This window comes from Dendrobates tinctorius, unplaced genomic scaffold (assembly GCF_039654945.1).
Source record: "Dendrobates tinctorius isolate UK_male_01 unplaced genomic scaffold, ASM3965494v1 ptg000251l, whole genome shotgun sequence".
Lineage (NCBI taxonomy): Eukaryota > Metazoa > Chordata > Amphibia > Anura > Dendrobatidae > Dendrobates > Dendrobates tinctorius.
In genome coordinates, this window is record NW_027361918.1 from 7736360 (window position 1) to 7753051 (window position 16692).

Here is a 16692-nt window from a genome sequence, read left to right on the forward strand (position 1 = left end):
TCTTTTTGTTGCTGAAAACTTAGTAGGGTTAATCTGCAATACCAAAGCAATTCTAGTTTAAGCCCTCAAATACTGAGTTGGCCAGGGATCGAACCAGGGTCAACTGCCTGGGAATCAATGCTGATGTAAGCATTGATGTCATCTTGGTGAGCATAGTTGCTTTTCAAACAATAAGCGATAGTTTAATTCTAGAACAACTCATTGTATTTTGCGTTTAGTGGTGTTTTTAATCTTTATAACTTTTTTCGGTAAGACTTATGCTGTGATTTTTCTTCCTTGTCACACTTTAGCTACCTTTTTTGATTCAAAAAGTTCATTTTTGAGTTTTGGACAACGCCTTGCCTTTTTCTAAATTTTTTTAGCAATTGTCTCTTTCCCAACATTTTCGGTCCTTTCTTTTTTTTAGTTAACACATTAGTAACTTTCACCGACAAAACCAAAGTTGAGCAAATGGACTCATGCGTTGGTAGTATAGTGGTGAGCATAGCTGCTTCCCAAGCAGTTGACCCGGGTTCGATTCCCGGCCAAGGCAACAATTAAGGGTATTTTTTTTTTTACTAACACGAAAAACTTTTTGCGGACAATTTTTGTAGTGTTATTGCAGAAAATGTAAAAACACAACAAGTTGCTGTAAGCGTTGGTGGTATAGTGGTGAGCATAGCTGCCTTCCAAGCAGTTGACCCGGGTTCGATTCCCGGCCAACGCATTGCTTGTTTTTCTCATTTGGTGTTTCGTTATTCTCATTAAACTTTCTTCTTACAGTTTAGCAACCACCAAAATGAGAAAAAAGTAAAGAGAATATTTCTTAGCTTGTTCACCTTTCTCATCTAAACCATATAACAAAGATGGTTTTCTACTCTTTTTGTTGCTGAAAACTTAGTAGGGTTAATCTGCAATACCAAAGCAATTCTAGTTTAAGCCCTCAAATACTGAGTTGGCCAGGGATCGAACCAGGGTCAACTGCCTGGGAATCAATGCTGATGTAAGCATTGATGTCATCTTGGTGAGCATAGTTGCTTTTCAAACAATAAGCGATAGTTTAATTCTAGAACAACTCATTGTATTTTGCGTTTAGTGGTGTTTTTAATCTTTATAACTTTTTTCGGTAAGACTTATGCTGTGATTTTTCTTCTTTGTCACACTTTAGCTACCTTTTTTGATTCAAAAAGTTCATTTTTGAGTTTTGGACAACGCCTTTTTCTAAATTTTTTTAGCAATTGTCTCTTTCCCAACATTTTCGGTCCTTTCTTTTTTTTAGTTAACACATTAGTAACTTTCACCGACAAAACCAAAGTTGAGCAAATTAAGGGTATTTTTTTTTTTTTACTAACACGAAAAACTTTTTGCGGACAATTTTTGTAGTGTTATTGCAGAAAATGTAAAAACACAAAACCAAAGTTGAGCAAATTAAGGGTATTTTTTTTTTACTAACATGAAAAACTTTTTGCGGACAATTTTTGTAGTGTTATTGCAGAAAATGTAAAAACACAACAAGTTGCCGTAAGCGTTGGTGGTATAGTGGTGAGCATAGCTGCCTTCCAAGCAGTTGACCCGGGTTCGATTCCCGGCCAACGCTCGATTCCCGGCTTGTTTTTCTCATTTGGTGTTTCGTTATTCTCATTAAACTTTCTTCTTACAGTTTAGCAACCACCAAAATGAGAAAAAAGTAAAGAGAATATTTCTTAGCTTGTTCACCTTTCTCATCTAAACCATATAACAAAGATGGTTTTCTACTCTTTTTGTTGCTGAAAACTTAGTAGGGTTAATCTGCAATACCAAAGCAATTCTAGTTTAAGCCCTCAAATACTGAGTTGGCCAGGGATCGAACCAGGGTCAACTGCCTGGGAATCAATGCTGATGTAAGCATTGATGTCATCTTGGTGAGCATAGTTGCTTTTCAAACAATAAGCGATAGTTTAATTCTAGAACAACTCATTGTATTTTGCGTTTAGTGGTGTTTTTAATCTTTATAACTTTTTTCGGTAAGACTTATGCTGTGATTTTTCTTCCTTGTCACACTTTAGCTACCTTTTTTGATTCAAAAAGTTCATTTTTGAGTTTTGGACAACGCCTTGCCTTTTTCTAAATTTTTTTAGCAATTGTCTCTTTCCCAACATTTTCGGTCCTTTCTTTTTTTTAGTTAACACATTAGTAACTTTCACCGACAAAACCAAAGTTGAGCAAAGTTGAGCAAAACCAAAGTTGAGCAAATGGTATAGTGGTGAGCATAGCTGCTTCCCAAGCAGTTGACCCGGGTTCGATTCCCGGCCAAGGCAACAATTAAGGGTATTTTGTTTTTTTTACTAACACGAAAAACTTTTTGCGGACAATTTTTGTAGTGTTATTGCAGAAAATGTAAAAACACAAGTTGCCGTAAGCGTTGGTGGTATAGTGGTGAGCATAGCTGCCTTCCAAGCAGTTGACCCGGCTTCGATTCCCGGCCAACGCATTGCTTGTTTTTCTCATTTGGTGTTTCGTTATTCTCATTAAACTTTCTTCTTACAGTTTAGCAACCACCAAAATGAGAAAAAAGTAAAGAGAATATTTCTTAGCTTGTTCACCTTTCTCATCTAAACCATATAACAAAGATGGTTTTCTACTCTTTTTGTTGCTGAAAACTTAGTAGGGTTAATCTGCAATACCAAAGCAATTCTAGTTTAAGCCCTCAAATACTGAGTTGGCCAGGGATCGAACCAGGGTCAACTGCCTGGGAATCAATGCTGATGTAAGCATTGATGTCATCTTGGTGAGCATAGTTGCTTTTCAAACAATAAGCGATAGTTTAATTCTAGAACAACTCATTGTATTTTGCGTTTAGTGGTGTTTTTAATCTTTATAACTTTTTTCGGTAAGACTTATGCTGTGATTTTTCTTCCTTGTCACACTTTAGCTACCTTTTTTGATTCAAAAAGTTCATTTTTGAGTTTTGGACAACGCCTTGCCTTTTTCTAAATTTTTTTAGCAATTGTCTCTTTCCCAACATTTTCGGTCCTTTCTTTTTTTTAGTTAACACATTAGTAACTTTCACCGACAAAACCAAAGTTGAGCAAATGGACTCATGCGTTGGTAGTATAGTGGTGAGCATAGCTGCTTCCCAAGCAGTTGACCCGGGTTCGATTCCCGGCCAAGGCAACAATTAAGGGTATTTTGTTTTTTTTACTAACACGAAAAACTTTTTGCGGACAATTTTTGTAGTGTTATTGCAGAAAATGTAAAAACACAAGTTGCCGTAAGCGTTGGTGGTATAGTGGTGAGCATAGCTGCCTTCCAAGCAGTTGACCCGGCTTCGATTCCCGGCCAACGCATTGCTTGTTTTTCTCATTTGGTGTTTCGTTATTCTCATTAAACTTTCTTCTTACAGTTTAGCAACCACCAAAATGAGAAAAAAGTAAAGAGAATATTTCTTAGCTTGTTCACCTTTCTCATCTAAACCATATAACAAAGATGGTTTTCTACTCTTTTTGTTGCTGAAAACTTAGTAGGGTTAATCTGCAATACCAAAGCAATTCTAGTTTAAGCCCTCAAATACTGAGTTGGCCAGGGATCAAACCAGGGTCAACTGCCTGGGAATCAATGCTGATGTAAGCATTGATGTCATCTTGGTGAGCATAGTTGCTTTTCAAACAATAAGCGATAGTTTAATTCTAGAACAACTCATTGTATTTTGCGTTTAGTGGTGTTTTTAATCTTTATAACTTTTTTCGGTAAGACTTATGCTGTGATTTTTCTTCCTTGTCACACTTTAGCTACCTTTTTTGATTCAAAAAGTTCATTTTTGAGTTTTGGACAACGCCTTGCCTTTTTCTAAATTTTTTTAGCAATTGTCTCTTTCCCAACATTTTCGGTCCTTTCTTTTTTTTAGTTAACACATTAGTAACTTTCACCGACAAAACCAAAGTTGAGCAAATGGACTCATGCGTTGGTGGTATAGTGGTGAGCATAGCTGCTTCCCAAGCAGTTGACCCGGGTTCGATTCCCGGCCAAGGCAACAATTAAGGGTATTTTGTTTTTTTTACTAACACGAAAAACTTTTTGCGGACAATTTTTGTAGTGTTATTGCAGAAAATGTAAAAACACAAAACCAAAGTTGAGCAAATTAAGGGTATTTTTTTTTTTTACTAACACGAAAAACTTTTTGCGGACAATTTTTGTAGTGTTATTGCAGAAAATGTAAAAACACAACAAGTTGCCGTAAGCGTTGGTGGTATAGTGGTGAGCATAGCTGCCTTCCAAGCAGTTGACCCGGCTTCGATTCCCGGCCAACGCATTGCTTGTTTTTCTCATTTGGTGTTTCGTTATTCTCATTAAACTTTCTTCTTACAGTTTAGCAACCACCAAAATGAGAAAAAAGTAAAGAGAATATTTCTTAGCTTGTTCACCTTTCTCATCTAAACCATATAACAAAGATGGTTTTCTACTCTTTTTGTTGCTGAAAACTTAGTAGGGTTAATCTGCAATACCAAAGCAATTCTAGTTTAAGCCCTCAAATACTGAGTTGGCCAGGGATCGAACCAGGGTCAACTGCCTGGGAATCAATGCTGATGTAAGCATTGATGTCATCTTGGTGAGCATAGTTGCTTTTCAAACAATAAGCGATAGTTTAATTCTAGAACAACTCATTGTATTTTGCATTTAGTGGTGTTTTTAATCTTTATAACTTTTTTCGGTAAGACTTATGCTGTGATTTTTCTTCCTTGTCACACTTTAGCTACCTTTTTTGATTCAAAAAGTTCATTTTTGAGTTTTGGACAACGCCTTGCCTTTTTCTAAATTTTTTTAGCAATTGTCTCTTTCCCAACATTTTCGGTCCTTTCTTTTTTTTAGTTAACACATTAGTAACTTTCACCGACAAAACCAAAGTTGAGCAAATGGACTCATGCGTTGGTGGTATAGTGGTGAGCATAGCTGCTTCCCAAGCAGTTGACCCGGGTTCGATTCCCGGCCAAGGCAACAATTAAGGGTATTTTGTTTTTTTTACTAACACGAAAAACTTTTTGCGGACAATTTTTGTAGTGTTATTGCAGAAAATGTAAAAACACAAGTTGCCGTAAGCGTTGGTGGTATAGTGGTGAGCATAGCTGCCTTCCAAGCAGTTGACCCGGCTTCGATTCCCGGCCAACGCATTGCTTGTTTTTCTCATTTGGTGTTTCGTTATTCTCATTAAACTTTCTTCTTACAGTTTAGCAACCACCAAAATGAGAAAAAAGTAAAGAGAATATTTCTTAGCTTGTTCACCTTTCTCATCTAAACCATATAACAAAGATGGTTTTCTACTCTTTTTGTTGCTGAAAACTTAGTAGGGTTAATCTGCAATACCAAAGCAATTCTAGTTTAAGCCCTCAAATACTGAGTTGGCCAGGGATCGAACCAGGGTCAACTGCCTGGGAATCAATGCTGATGTAAGCATTGATGTCATCTTGGTGAGCATAGTTGCTTTTCAAACAATAAGCGATAGTTTAATTCTAGAACAACTCATTGTATTTTGCGTTTAGTGGTGTTTTTAATCTTTATAACTTTTTTCGGTAAGACTTATGCTGTGATTTTTCTTCCTTGTCACACTTTAGCTACCTTTTTTGATTCAAAAAGTTCATTTTTGAGTTTTGGACAACGCCTTGCCTTTTTCTAAATTTTTTTAGCAATTGTCTCTTTCCCAACATTTTCGGTCCTTTCTTTTTTTTAGTTAACACATTAGTAACTTTCACCGACAAAACCAAAGTTGAGCAAATGGACTCATGCGTTGGTAGTATAGTGGTGAGCATAGCTGCTTCCCAAGCAGTTGACCCGGGTTCGATTCCCGGCCAAGGCAACAATTAAGGGTATTTTGTTTTTTTTACTAACACGAAAAACTTTTTGCGGACAATTTTTGTAGTGTTATTGCAGAAAATGTAAAAACACAAGTTGCCGTAAGCGTTGGTGGTATAGTGGTGAGCATAGCTGCCTTCCAAGCAGTTGACCCGGCTTCGATTCCCGGCCAACGCATTGCTTGTTTTTCTCATTTGGTGTTTCGTTATTCTCATTAAACTTTCTTCTTACAGTTTAGCAACCACCAAAATGAGAAAAAAGTAAAGAGAATATTTCTTAGCTTGTTCACCTTTCTCATCTAAACCATATAACAAAGATGGTTTTCTACTCTTTTTGTTGCTGAAAACTTAGTAGGGTTAATCTGCAATACCAAAGCAATTCTAGTTTAAGCCCTCAAATACTGAGTTGGCCAGGGATCGAACCAGGGTCAACTGCCTGGGAATCAATGCTGATGTAAGCATTGATGTCATCTTGGTGAGCATAGTTGCTTTTCAAACAATAAGCGATAGTTTAATTCTAGAACAACTCATTGTATTTTGCGTTTAGTGGTGTTTTTAATCTTTATAACTTTTTTCGGTAAGACTTATGCTGTGATTTTTCTTCCTTGTCACACTTTAGCTACCTTTTTTGATTCAAAAAGTTCATTTTTGAGTTTTGGACAACGCCTTGCCTTTTTCTAAATTTTTTTAGCAATTGTCTCTTTCCCAACATTTTCGGTCCTTTCTTTTTTTTAGTTAACACATTAGTAACTTTCACCGACAAAACCAAAGTTGAGCAAATGGACTCATGCGTTGGTGGTATAGTGGTGAGCATAGCTGCTTCCCAAGCAGTTGACCCGGGTTCGATTCCCGGCCAAGGCAACAATTAAGGGTATTTTGTTTTTTTTACTAACACGAAAAACTTTTTGCGGACAATTTTTGTAGTGTTATTGCAGAAAATGTAAAAACACAAGTTGCCGTAAGCGTTGGTGGTATAGTGGTGAGCATAGCTGCCTTCCAAGCAGTTGACCCGGCTTCGATTCCCGGCCAACGCATTGCTTGTTTTTCTCATTTGGTGTTTCGTTATTCTCATTAAACTTTCTTCTTACAGTTTAGCAACCACCAAAATGAGAAAAAAGTAAAGAGAATATTTCTTAGCTTGTTCACCTTTCTCATCTAAACCATATAACAAAGATGGTTTTCTACTCTTTTTGTTGCTGAAAACTTAGTAGGGTTAATCTGCAATACCAAAGCAATTCTAGTTTAAGCCCTCAAATACTGAGTTGGCCAGGGATCAAACCAGGGTCAACTGCCTGGGAATCAATGCTGATGTAAGCATTGATGTCATCTTGGTGAGCATAGTTGCTTTTCAAACAATAAGCGATAGTTTAATTCTAGAACAACTCATTGTATTTTGCGTTTAGTGGTGTTTTTAATCTTTATAACTTTTTTCGGTAAGACTTATGCTGTGATTTTTCTTCCTTGTCACACTTTAGCTACCTTTTTTGATTCAAAAAGTTCATTTTTGAGTTTTGGACAACGCCTTGCCTTTTTCTAAATTTTTTTAGCAATTGTCTCTTTCCCAACATTTTCGGTCCTTTCTTTTTTTTAGTTAACACATTAGTAACTTTCACCGACAAAACCAAAGTTGAGCAAATGGACTCATGCGTTGGTGGTATAGTGGTGAGCATAGCTGCTTCCCAAGCAGTTGACCCGGGTTCGATTCCCGGCCAAGGCAACAATTAAGGGTATTTTGTTTTTTTTACTAACACGAAAAACTTTTTGCGGACAATTTTTGTAGTGTTATTGCAGAAAATGTAAAAACACAAAACCAAAGTTGAGCAAATTAAGGGTATTTTTTTTTTTTACTAACACGAAAAACTTTTTGCGGACAATTTTTGTAGTGTTATTGCAGAAAATGTAAAAACACAACAAGTTGCCGTAAGCGTTGGTGGTATAGTGGTGAGCATAGCTGCCTTCCAAGCAGTTGACCCGGCTTCGATTCCCGGCCAACGCATTGCTTGTTTTTCTCATTTGGTGTTTCGTTATTCTCATTAAACTTTCTTCTTACAGTTTAGCAACCACCAAAATGAGAAAAAAGTAAAGAGAATATTTCTTAGCTTGTTCACCTTTCTCATCTAAACCATATAACAAAGATGGTTTTCTACTCTTTTTGTTGCTGAAAACTTAGTAGGGTTAATCTGCAATACCAAAGCAATTCTAGTTTAAGCCCTCAAATACTGAGTTGGCCAGGGATCGAACCAGGGTCAACTGCCTGGGAATCAATGCTGATGTAAGCATTGATGTCATCTTGGTGAGCATAGTTGCTTTTCAAACAATAAGCGATAGTTTAATTCTAGAACAACTCATTGTATTTTGCGTTTAGTGGTGTTTTTAATCTTTATAACTTTTTTCGGTAAGACTTATGCTGTGATTTTTCTTCCTTGTCACACTTTAGCTACCTTTTTTGATTCAAAAAGTTCATTTTTGAGTTTTGGACAACGCCTTGCCTTTTTCTAAATTTTTTTAGCAATTGTCTCTTTCCCAACATTTTCGGTCCTTTCTTTTTTTTAGTTAACACATTAGTAACTTTCACCGACAAAACCAAAGTTGAGCAAATGGACTCATGCGTTGGTGGTATAGTGGTGAGCATAGCTGCTTCCCAAGCAGTTGACCCGGGTTCGATTCCCGGCCAAGGCAACAATTAAGGGTATTTTGTTTTTTTTACTAACACGAAAAACTTTTTGCGGACAATTTTTGTAGTGTTATTGCAGAAAATGTAAAAACACAAGTTGCCGTAAGCGTTGGTGGTATAGTGGTGAGCATAGCTGCCTTCCAAGCAGTTGACCCGGCTTCGATTCCCGGCCAACGCATTGCTTGTTTTTCTCATTTGGTGTTTCGTTATTCTCATTAAACTTTCTTCTTACAGTTTAGCAACCACCAAAATGAGAAAAAAGTAAAGAGAATATTTCTTAGCTTGTTCACCTTTCTCATCTAAACCATATAACAAAGATGGTTTTCTACTCTTTTTGTTGCTGAAAACTTAGTAGGGTTAATCTGCAATACCAAAGCAATTCTAGTTTAAGCCCTCAAATACTGAGTTGGCCAGGGATCGAACCAGGGTCAACTGCCTGGGAATCAATGCTGATGTAAGCATTGATGTCATCTTGGTGAGCATAGTTGCTTTTCAAACAATAAGCGATAGTTTAATTCTAGAACAACTCATTGTATTTTGCGTTTAGTGGTGTTTTTAATCTTTATAACTTTTTTCGGTAAGACTTATGCTGTGATTTTTCTTCCTTGTCACACTTTAGCTACCTTTTTTGATTCAAAAAGTTCATTTTTGAGTTTTGGACAACGCCTTGCCTTTTTCTAAATTTTTTTAGCAATTGTCTCTTTCCCAACATTTTCGGTCCTTTCTTTTTTTTAGTTAACACATTAGTAACTTTCACCGACAAAACCAAAGTTGAGCAAATGGACTCATGCGTTGGTAGTATAGTGGTGAGCATAGCTGCTTCCCAAGCAGTTGACCCGGGTTCGATTCCCGGCCAAGGCAACAATTAAGGGTATTTTGTTTTTTTTACTAACACGAAAAACTTTTTGCGGACAATTTTTGTAGTGTTATTGCAGAAAATGTAAAAACACAAGTTGCCGTAAGCGTTGGTGGTATAGTGGTGAGCATAGCTGCCTTCCAAGCAGTTGACCCGGCTTCGATTCCCGGCCAACGCATTGCTTGTTTTTCTCATTTGGTGTTTCGTTATTCTCATTAAACTTTCTTCTTACAGTTTAGCAACCACCAAAATGAGAAAAAAGTAAAGAGAATATTTCTTAGCTTGTTCACCTTTCTCATCTAAACCATATAACAAAGATGGTTTTCTACTCTTTTTGTTGCTGAAAACTTAGTAGGGTTAATCTGCAATACCAAAGCAATTCTAGTTTAAGCCCTCAAATACTGAGTTGGCCAGGGATCGAACCAGGGTCAACTGCCTGGGAATCAATGCTGATGTAAGCATTGATGTCATCTTGGTGAGCATAGTTGCTTTTCAAACAATAAGCGATAGTTTAATTCTAGAACAACTCATTGTATTTTGCGTTTAGTGGTGTTTTTAATCTTTATAACTTTTTTCGGTAAGACTTATGCTGTGATTTTTCTTCCTTGTCACACTTTAGCTACCTTTTTTGATTCAAAAAGTTCATTTTTGAGTTTTGGACAACGCCTTGCCTTTTTCTAAATTTTTTTAGCAATTGTCTCTTTCCCAACATTTTCGGTCCTTTCTTTTTTTTAGTTAACACATTAGTAACTTTCACCGACAAAACCAAAGTTGAGCAAATGGACTCATGCGTTGGTGGTATAGTGGTGAGCATAGCTGCTTCCCAAGCAGTTGACCCGGGTTCGATTCCCGGCCAAGGCAACAATTAAGGGTATTTTGTTTTTTTTACTAACACGAAAAACTTTTTGCGGACAATTTTTGTAGTGTTATTGCAGAAAATGTAAAAACACAAGTTGCCGTAAGCGTTGGTGGTATAGTGGTGAGCATAGCTGCCTTCCAAGCAGTTGACCCGGCTTCGATTCCCGGCCAACGCATTGCTTGTTTTTCTCATTTGGTGTTTCGTTATTCTCATTAAACTTTCTTCTTACAGTTTAGCAACCACCAAAATGAGAAAAAAGTAAAGAGAATATTTCTTAGCTTGTTCACCTTTCTCATCTAAACCATATAACAAAGATGGTTTTCTACTCTTTTTGTTGCTGAAAACTTAGTAGGGTTAATCTGCAATACCAAAGCAATTCTAGTTTAAGCCCTCAAATACTGAGTTGGCCAGGGATCGAACCAGGGTCAACTGCCTGGGAATCAATGCTGATGTAAGCATTGATGTCATCTTGGTGAGCATAGTTGCTTTTCAAACAATAAGCGATAGTTTAATTCTAGAACAACTCATTGTATTTTGCGTTTAGTGGTGTTTTTAATCTTTATAACTTTTTTCGGTAAGACTTATGCTGTGATTTTTCTTCCTTGTCACACTTTAGCTACCTTTTTTGATTCAAAAAGTTCATTTTTGAGTTTTGGACAACGCCTTGCCTTTTTCTAAATTTTTTTAGCAATTGTCTCTTTCCCAACATTTTCGGTCCTTTCTTTTTTTTAGTTAACACATTAGTAACTTTCACCGACAAAACCAAAGTTGAGCAAATGGACTCATGCGTTGGTGGTATAGTGGTGAGCATAGCTGCTTCCCAAGCAGTTGACCCGGGTTCGATTCCCGGCCAAGGCAACAATTAAGGGTATTTTGTTTTTTTTACTAACACGAAAAACTTTTTGCGGACAATTTTTGTAGTGTTATTGCAGAAAATGTAAAAACACAAAACCAAAGTTGAGCAAATTAAGGGTATTTTTTTTTTTTACTAACACGAAAAACTTTTTGCGGACAATTTTTGTAGTGTTATTGCAGAAAATGTAAAAACACAACAAGTTGCCGTAAGCGTTGGTGGTATAGTGGTGAGCATAGCTGCCTTCCAAGCAGTTGACCCGGCTTCGATTCCCGGCCAACGCATTGCTTGTTTTTCTCATTTGGTGTTTCGTTATTCTCATTAAACTTTCTTCTTACAGTTTAGCAACCACCAAAATGAGAAAAAAGTAAAGAGAATATTTCTTAGCTTGTTCACCTTTCTCATCTAAACCATATAACAAAGATGGTTTTCTACTCTTTTTGTTGCTGAAAACTTAGTAGGGTTAATCTGCAATACCAAAGCAATTCTAGTTTAAGCCCTCAAATACTGAGTTGGCCAGGGATCGAACCAGGGTCAACTGCCTGGGAATCAATGCTGATGTAAGCATTGATGTCATCTTGGTGAGCATAGTTGCTTTTCAAACAATAAGCGATAGTTTAATTCTAGAACAACTCATTGTATTTTGCATTTAGTGGTGTTTTTAATCTTTATAACTTTTTTCGGTAAGACTTATGCTGTGATTTTTCTTCCTTGTCACACTTTAGCTACCTTTTTTGATTCAAAAAGTTCATTTTTGAGTTTTGGACAACGCCTTGCCTTTTTCTAAATTTTTTTAGCAATTGTCTCTTTCCCAACATTTTCGGTCCTTTCTTTTTTTTAGTTAACACATTAGTAACTTTCACCGACAAAACCAAAGTTGAGCAAATGGACTCATGCGTTGGTGGTATAGTGGTGAGCATAGCTGCTTCCCAAGCAGTTGACCCGGGTTCGATTCCCGGCCAAGGCAACAATTAAGGGTATTTTGTTTTTTTTACTAACACGAAAAACTTTTTGCGGACAATTTTTGTAGTGTTATTGCAGAAAATGTAAAAACACAAGTTGCCGTAAGCGTTGGTGGTATAGTGGTGAGCATAGCTGCCTTCCAAGCAGTTGACCCGGCTTCGATTCCCGGCCAACGCATTGCTTGTTTTTCTCATTTGGTGTTTCGTTATTCTCATTAAACTTTCTTCTTACAGTTTAGCAACCACCAAAATGAGAAAAAAGTAAAGAGAATATTTCTTAGCTTGTTCACCTTTCTCATCTAAACCATATAACAAAGATGGTTTTCTACTCTTTTTGTTGCTGAAAACTTAGTAGGGTTAATCTGCAATACCAAAGCAATTCTAGTTTAAGCCCTCAAATACTGAGTTGGCCAGGGATCGAACCAGGGTCAACTGCCTGGGAATCAATGCTGATGTAAGCATTGATGTCATCTTGGTGAGCATAGTTGCTTTTCAAACAATAAGCGATAGTTTAATTCTAGAACAACTCATTGTATTTTGCGTTTAGTGGTGTTTTTAATCTTTATAACTTTTTTCGGTAAGACTTATGCTGTGATTTTTCTTCCTTGTCACACTTTAGCTACCTTTTTTGATTCAAAAAGTTCATTTTTGAGTTTTGGACAACGCCTTGCCTTTTTCTAAATTTTTTTAGCAATTGTCTCTTTCCCAACATTTTCGGTCCTTTCTTTTTTTTAGTTAACACATTAGTAACTTTCACCGACAAAACCAAAGTTGAGCAAATGGACTCATGCGTTGGTAGTATAGTGGTGAGCATAGCTGCTTCCCAAGCAGTTGACCCGGGTTCGATTCCCGGCCAAGGCAACAATTAAGGGTATTTTGTTTTTTTTACTAACACGAAAAACTTTTTGCGGACAATTTTTGTAGTGTTATTGCAGAAAATGTAAAAACACAAGTTGCCGTAAGCGTTGGTGGTATAGTGGTGAGCATAGCTGCCTTCCAAGCAGTTGACCCGGCTTCGATTCCCGGCCAACGCATTGCTTGTTTTTCTCATTTGGTGTTTCGTTATTCTCATTAAACTTTCTTCTTACAGTTTAGCAACCACCAAAATGAGAAAAAAGTAAAGAGAATATTTCTTAGCTTGTTCACCTTTCTCATCTAAACCATATAACAAAGATGGTTTTCTACTCTTTTTGTTGCTGAAAACTTAGTAGGGTTAATCTGCAATACCAAAGCAATTCTAGTTTAAGCCCTCAAATACTGAGTTGGCCAGGGATCGAACCAGGGTCAACTGCCTGGGAATCAATGCTGATGTAAGCATTGATGTCATCTTGGTGAGCATAGTTGCTTTTCAAACAATAAGCGATAGTTTAATTCTAGAACAACTCATTGTATTTTGCGTTTAGTGGTGTTTTTAATCTTTATAACTTTTTTCGGTAAGACTTATGCTGTGATTTTTCTTCCTTGTCACACTTTAGCTACCTTTTTTGATTCAAAAAGTTCATTTTTGAGTTTTGGACAACGCCTTGCCTTTTTCTAAATTTTTTTAGCAATTGTCTCTTTCCCAACATTTTCGGTCCTTTCTTTTTTTTAGTTAACACATTAGTAACTTTCACCGACAAAACCAAAGTTGAGCAAATGGACTCATGCGTTGGTGGTATAGTGGTGAGCATAGCTGCTTCCCAAGCAGTTGACCCGGGTTCGATTCCCGGCCAAGGCAACAATTAAGGGTATTTTGTTTTTTTTACTAACACGAAAAACTTTTTGCGGACAATTTTTGTAGTGTTATTGCAGAAAATGTAAAAACACAAGTTGCCGTAAGCGTTGGTGGTATAGTGGTGAGCATAGCTGCCTTCCAAGCAGTTGACCCGGCTTCGATTCCCGGCCAACGCATTGCTTGTTTTTCTCATTTGGTGTTTCGTTATTCTCATTAAACTTTCTTCTTACAGTTTAGCAACCACCAAAATGAGAAAAAAGTAAAGAGAATATTTCTTAGCTTGTTCACCTTTCTCATCTAAACCATATAACAAAGATGGTTTTCTACTCTTTTTGTTGCTGAAAACTTAGTAGGGTTAATCTGCAATACCAAAGCAATTCTAGTTTAAGCCCTCAAATACTGAGTTGGCCAGGGATCAAACCAGGGTCAACTGCCTGGGAATCAATGCTGATGTAAGCATTGATGTCATCTTGGTGAGCATAGTTGCTTTTCAAACAATAAGCGATAGTTTAATTCTAGAACAACTCATTGTATTTTGCGTTTAGTGGTGTTTTTAATCTTTATAACTTTTTTCGGTAAGACTTATGCTGTGATTTTTCTTCCTTGTCACACTTTAGCTACCTTTTTTGATTCAAAAAGTTCATTTTTGAGTTTTGGACAACGCCTTGCCTTTTTCTAAATTTTTTTAGCAATTGTCTCTTTCCCAACATTTTCGGTCCTTTCTTTTTTTTAGTTAACACATTAGTAACTTTCACCGACAAAACCAAAGTTGAGCAAATGGACTCATGCGTTGGTGGTATAGTGGTGAGCATAGCTGCTTCCCAAGCAGTTGACCCGGGTTCGATTCCCGGCCAAGGCAACAATTAAGGGTATTTTGTTTTTTTTACTAACACGAAAAACTTTTTGCGGACAATTTTTGTAGTGTTATTGCAGAAAATGTAAAAACACAAAACCAAAGTTGAGCAAATTAAGGGTATTTTTTTTTTTTACTAACACGAAAAACTTTTTGCGGACAATTTTTGTAGTGTTATTGCAGAAAATGTAAAAACACAACAAGTTGCCGTAAGCGTTGGTGGTATAGTGGTGAGCATAGCTGCCTTCCAAGCAGTTGACCCGGCTTCGATTCCCGGCCAACGCATTGCTTGTTTTTCTCATTTGGTGTTTCGTTATTCTCATTAAACTTTCTTCTTACAGTTTAGCAACCACCAAAATGAGAAAAAAGTAAAGAGAATATTTCTTAGCTTGTTCACCTTTCTCATCTAAACCATATAACAAAGATGGTTTTCTACTCTTTTTGTTGCTGAAAACTTAGTAGGGTTAATCTGCAATACCAAAGCAATTCTAGTTTAAGCCCTCAAATACTGAGTTGGCCAGGGATCGAACCAGGGTCAACTGCCTGGGAATCAATGCTGATGTAAGCATTGATGTCATCTTGGTGAGCATAGTTGCTTTTCAAACAATAAGCGATAGTTTAATTCTAGAACAACTCATTGTATTTTGCGTTTAGTGGTGTTTTTAATCTTTATAACTTTTTTCGGTAAGACTTATGCTGTGATTTTTCTTCCTTGTCACACTTTAGCTACCTTTTTTGATTCAAAAAGTTCATTTTTGAGTTTTGGACAACGCCTTGCCTTTTTCTAAATTTTTTTAGCAATTGTCTCTTTCCCAACATTTTCGGTCCTTTCTTTTTTTTAGTTAACACATTAGTAACTTTCACCGACAAAACCAAAGTTGAGCAAATGGACTCATGCGTTGGTGGTATAGTGGTGAGCATAGCTGCTTCCCAAGCAGTTGACCCGGGTTCGATTCCCGGCCAAGGCAACAATTAAGGGTATTTTGTTTTTTTTACTAACACGAAAAACTTTTTGCGGACAATTTTTGTAGTGTTATTGCAGAAAATGTAAAAACACAAGTTGCCGTAAGCGTTGGTGGTATAGTGGTGAGCATAGCTGCCTTCCAAGCAGTTGACCCGGCTTCGATTCCCGGCCAACGCATTGCTTGTTTTTCTCATTTGGTGTTTCGTTATTCTCATTAAACTTTCTTCTTACAGTTTAGCAACCACCAAAATGAGAAAAAAGTAAAGAGAATATTTCTTAGCTTGTTCACCTTTCTCATCTAAACCATATAACAAAGATGGTTTTCTACTCTTTTTGTTGCTGAAAACTTAGTAGGGTTAATCTGCAATACCAAAGCAATTCTAGTTTAAGCCCTCAAATACTGAGTTGGCCAGGGATCGAACCAGGGTCAACTGCCTGGGAATCAATGCTGATGTAAGCATTGATGTCATCTTGGTGAGCATAGTTGCTTTTCAAACAATAAGCGATAGTTTAATTCTAGAACAACTCATTGTATTTTGCGTTTAGTGGTGTTTTTAATCTTTATAACTTTTTTCGGTAAGACTTATGCTGTGATTTTTCTTCCTTGTCACACTTTAGCTACCTTTTTTGATTCAAAAAGTTCATTTTTGAGTTTTGGACAACGCCTTGCCTTTTTCTAAATTTTTTTAGCAATTGTCTCTTTCCCAACATTTTCGGTCCTTTCTTTTTTTTAGTTAACACATTAGTAACTTTCACCGACAAAACCAAAGTTGAGCAAATGGACTCATGCGTTGGTAGTATAGTGGTGAGCATAGCTGCTTCCCAAGCAGTTGACCCGGGTTCGATTCCCGGCCAAGGCAACAATTAAGGGTATTTTGTTTTTTTTACTAACACGAAAAACTTTTTGCGGACAATTTTTGTAGTGTTATTGCAGAAAATGTAAAAACACAAGTTGCCGTAAGCGTTGGTGGTATAGTGGTGAGCATAGCTGCCTTCCAAGCAGTTGACCCGGCTTCGATTCCCGGCCAACGCATTGCTTGTTTTTCTCATTTGGTGTTTCGTTATTCTCATTAAACTTTCTTCTTACAGTTTAGCAACCACCAAAATGAGAAAAAAGTAAAGAGAATATTTCTTAGCTTGTTCACCTTTCTCATCT

At 36.9% G+C, this 16692-nt stretch overlaps 19 non-coding genes across 19 annotated transcripts; all 19 read left to right on the top strand.

Annotated features, from left to right (window-relative positions):
* Positions 1–460: 460 nt before the first annotated feature.
* On the top strand, positions 461–532 carry TRNAG-CCC (transfer RNA glycine (anticodon CCC)). Its single transcript has one exon. It is a non-coding gene; the product is annotated as a tRNA-Gly (tRNA).
* A 102-nt stretch (positions 533–634) lies between these two features.
* On the top strand, positions 635–706 carry TRNAG-UCC (transfer RNA glycine (anticodon UCC)). Its single transcript has one exon. It is a non-coding gene; the product is annotated as a tRNA-Gly (tRNA).
* A 798-nt stretch (positions 707–1504) lies between these two features.
* On the top strand, positions 1505–1576 carry TRNAG-UCC (transfer RNA glycine (anticodon UCC)). Its single transcript has one exon. It is a non-coding gene; the product is annotated as a tRNA-Gly (tRNA).
* Positions 1577–3060: 1484 nt separating this feature from the next.
* TRNAG-CCC (transfer RNA glycine (anticodon CCC)) lies at positions 3061–3132 on the top strand. The gene has a single exon. It is a non-coding gene; the product is annotated as a tRNA-Gly (tRNA).
* A 784-nt stretch (positions 3133–3916) lies between these two features.
* On the top strand, positions 3917–3988 carry TRNAG-CCC (transfer RNA glycine (anticodon CCC)). Its single transcript has one exon. It is a non-coding gene; the product is annotated as a tRNA-Gly (tRNA).
* Positions 3989–4878: 890 nt separating this feature from the next.
* On the top strand, positions 4879–4950 carry TRNAG-CCC (transfer RNA glycine (anticodon CCC)). The gene has a single exon. It is a non-coding gene; the product is annotated as a tRNA-Gly (tRNA).
* A 784-nt stretch (positions 4951–5734) lies between these two features.
* On the top strand, positions 5735–5806 carry TRNAG-CCC (transfer RNA glycine (anticodon CCC)). The gene has a single exon. It is a non-coding gene; the product is annotated as a tRNA-Gly (tRNA).
* A 784-nt stretch (positions 5807–6590) lies between these two features.
* On the top strand, positions 6591–6662 carry TRNAG-CCC (transfer RNA glycine (anticodon CCC)). The gene has a single exon. It is a non-coding gene; the product is annotated as a tRNA-Gly (tRNA).
* A 784-nt stretch (positions 6663–7446) lies between these two features.
* Positions 7447–7518, top strand: TRNAG-CCC (transfer RNA glycine (anticodon CCC)). The gene has a single exon. It is a non-coding gene; the product is annotated as a tRNA-Gly (tRNA).
* Positions 7519–8408: 890 nt separating this feature from the next.
* On the top strand, positions 8409–8480 carry TRNAG-CCC (transfer RNA glycine (anticodon CCC)). The gene has a single exon. It is a non-coding gene; the product is annotated as a tRNA-Gly (tRNA).
* Positions 8481–9264: 784 nt separating this feature from the next.
* On the top strand, positions 9265–9336 carry TRNAG-CCC (transfer RNA glycine (anticodon CCC)). Its single transcript has one exon. It is a non-coding gene; the product is annotated as a tRNA-Gly (tRNA).
* Positions 9337–10120: 784 nt separating this feature from the next.
* On the top strand, positions 10121–10192 carry TRNAG-CCC (transfer RNA glycine (anticodon CCC)). Its single transcript has one exon. It is a non-coding gene; the product is annotated as a tRNA-Gly (tRNA).
* A 784-nt stretch (positions 10193–10976) lies between these two features.
* TRNAG-CCC (transfer RNA glycine (anticodon CCC)) lies at positions 10977–11048 on the top strand. The gene has a single exon. It is a non-coding gene; the product is annotated as a tRNA-Gly (tRNA).
* An 890-nt stretch (positions 11049–11938) lies between these two features.
* On the top strand, positions 11939–12010 carry TRNAG-CCC (transfer RNA glycine (anticodon CCC)). The gene has a single exon. It is a non-coding gene; the product is annotated as a tRNA-Gly (tRNA).
* A 784-nt stretch (positions 12011–12794) lies between these two features.
* Positions 12795–12866, top strand: TRNAG-CCC (transfer RNA glycine (anticodon CCC)). The gene has a single exon. It is a non-coding gene; the product is annotated as a tRNA-Gly (tRNA).
* Positions 12867–13650: 784 nt separating this feature from the next.
* TRNAG-CCC (transfer RNA glycine (anticodon CCC)) lies at positions 13651–13722 on the top strand. The gene has a single exon. It is a non-coding gene; the product is annotated as a tRNA-Gly (tRNA).
* Positions 13723–14506: 784 nt separating this feature from the next.
* On the top strand, positions 14507–14578 carry TRNAG-CCC (transfer RNA glycine (anticodon CCC)). The gene has a single exon. It is a non-coding gene; the product is annotated as a tRNA-Gly (tRNA).
* Positions 14579–15468: 890 nt separating this feature from the next.
* TRNAG-CCC (transfer RNA glycine (anticodon CCC)) lies at positions 15469–15540 on the top strand. Its single transcript has one exon. It is a non-coding gene; the product is annotated as a tRNA-Gly (tRNA).
* Positions 15541–16324: 784 nt separating this feature from the next.
* Positions 16325–16396, top strand: TRNAG-CCC (transfer RNA glycine (anticodon CCC)). The gene has a single exon. It is a non-coding gene; the product is annotated as a tRNA-Gly (tRNA).
* The last annotated feature ends 296 nt before the right edge of the window (positions 16397–16692 follow it).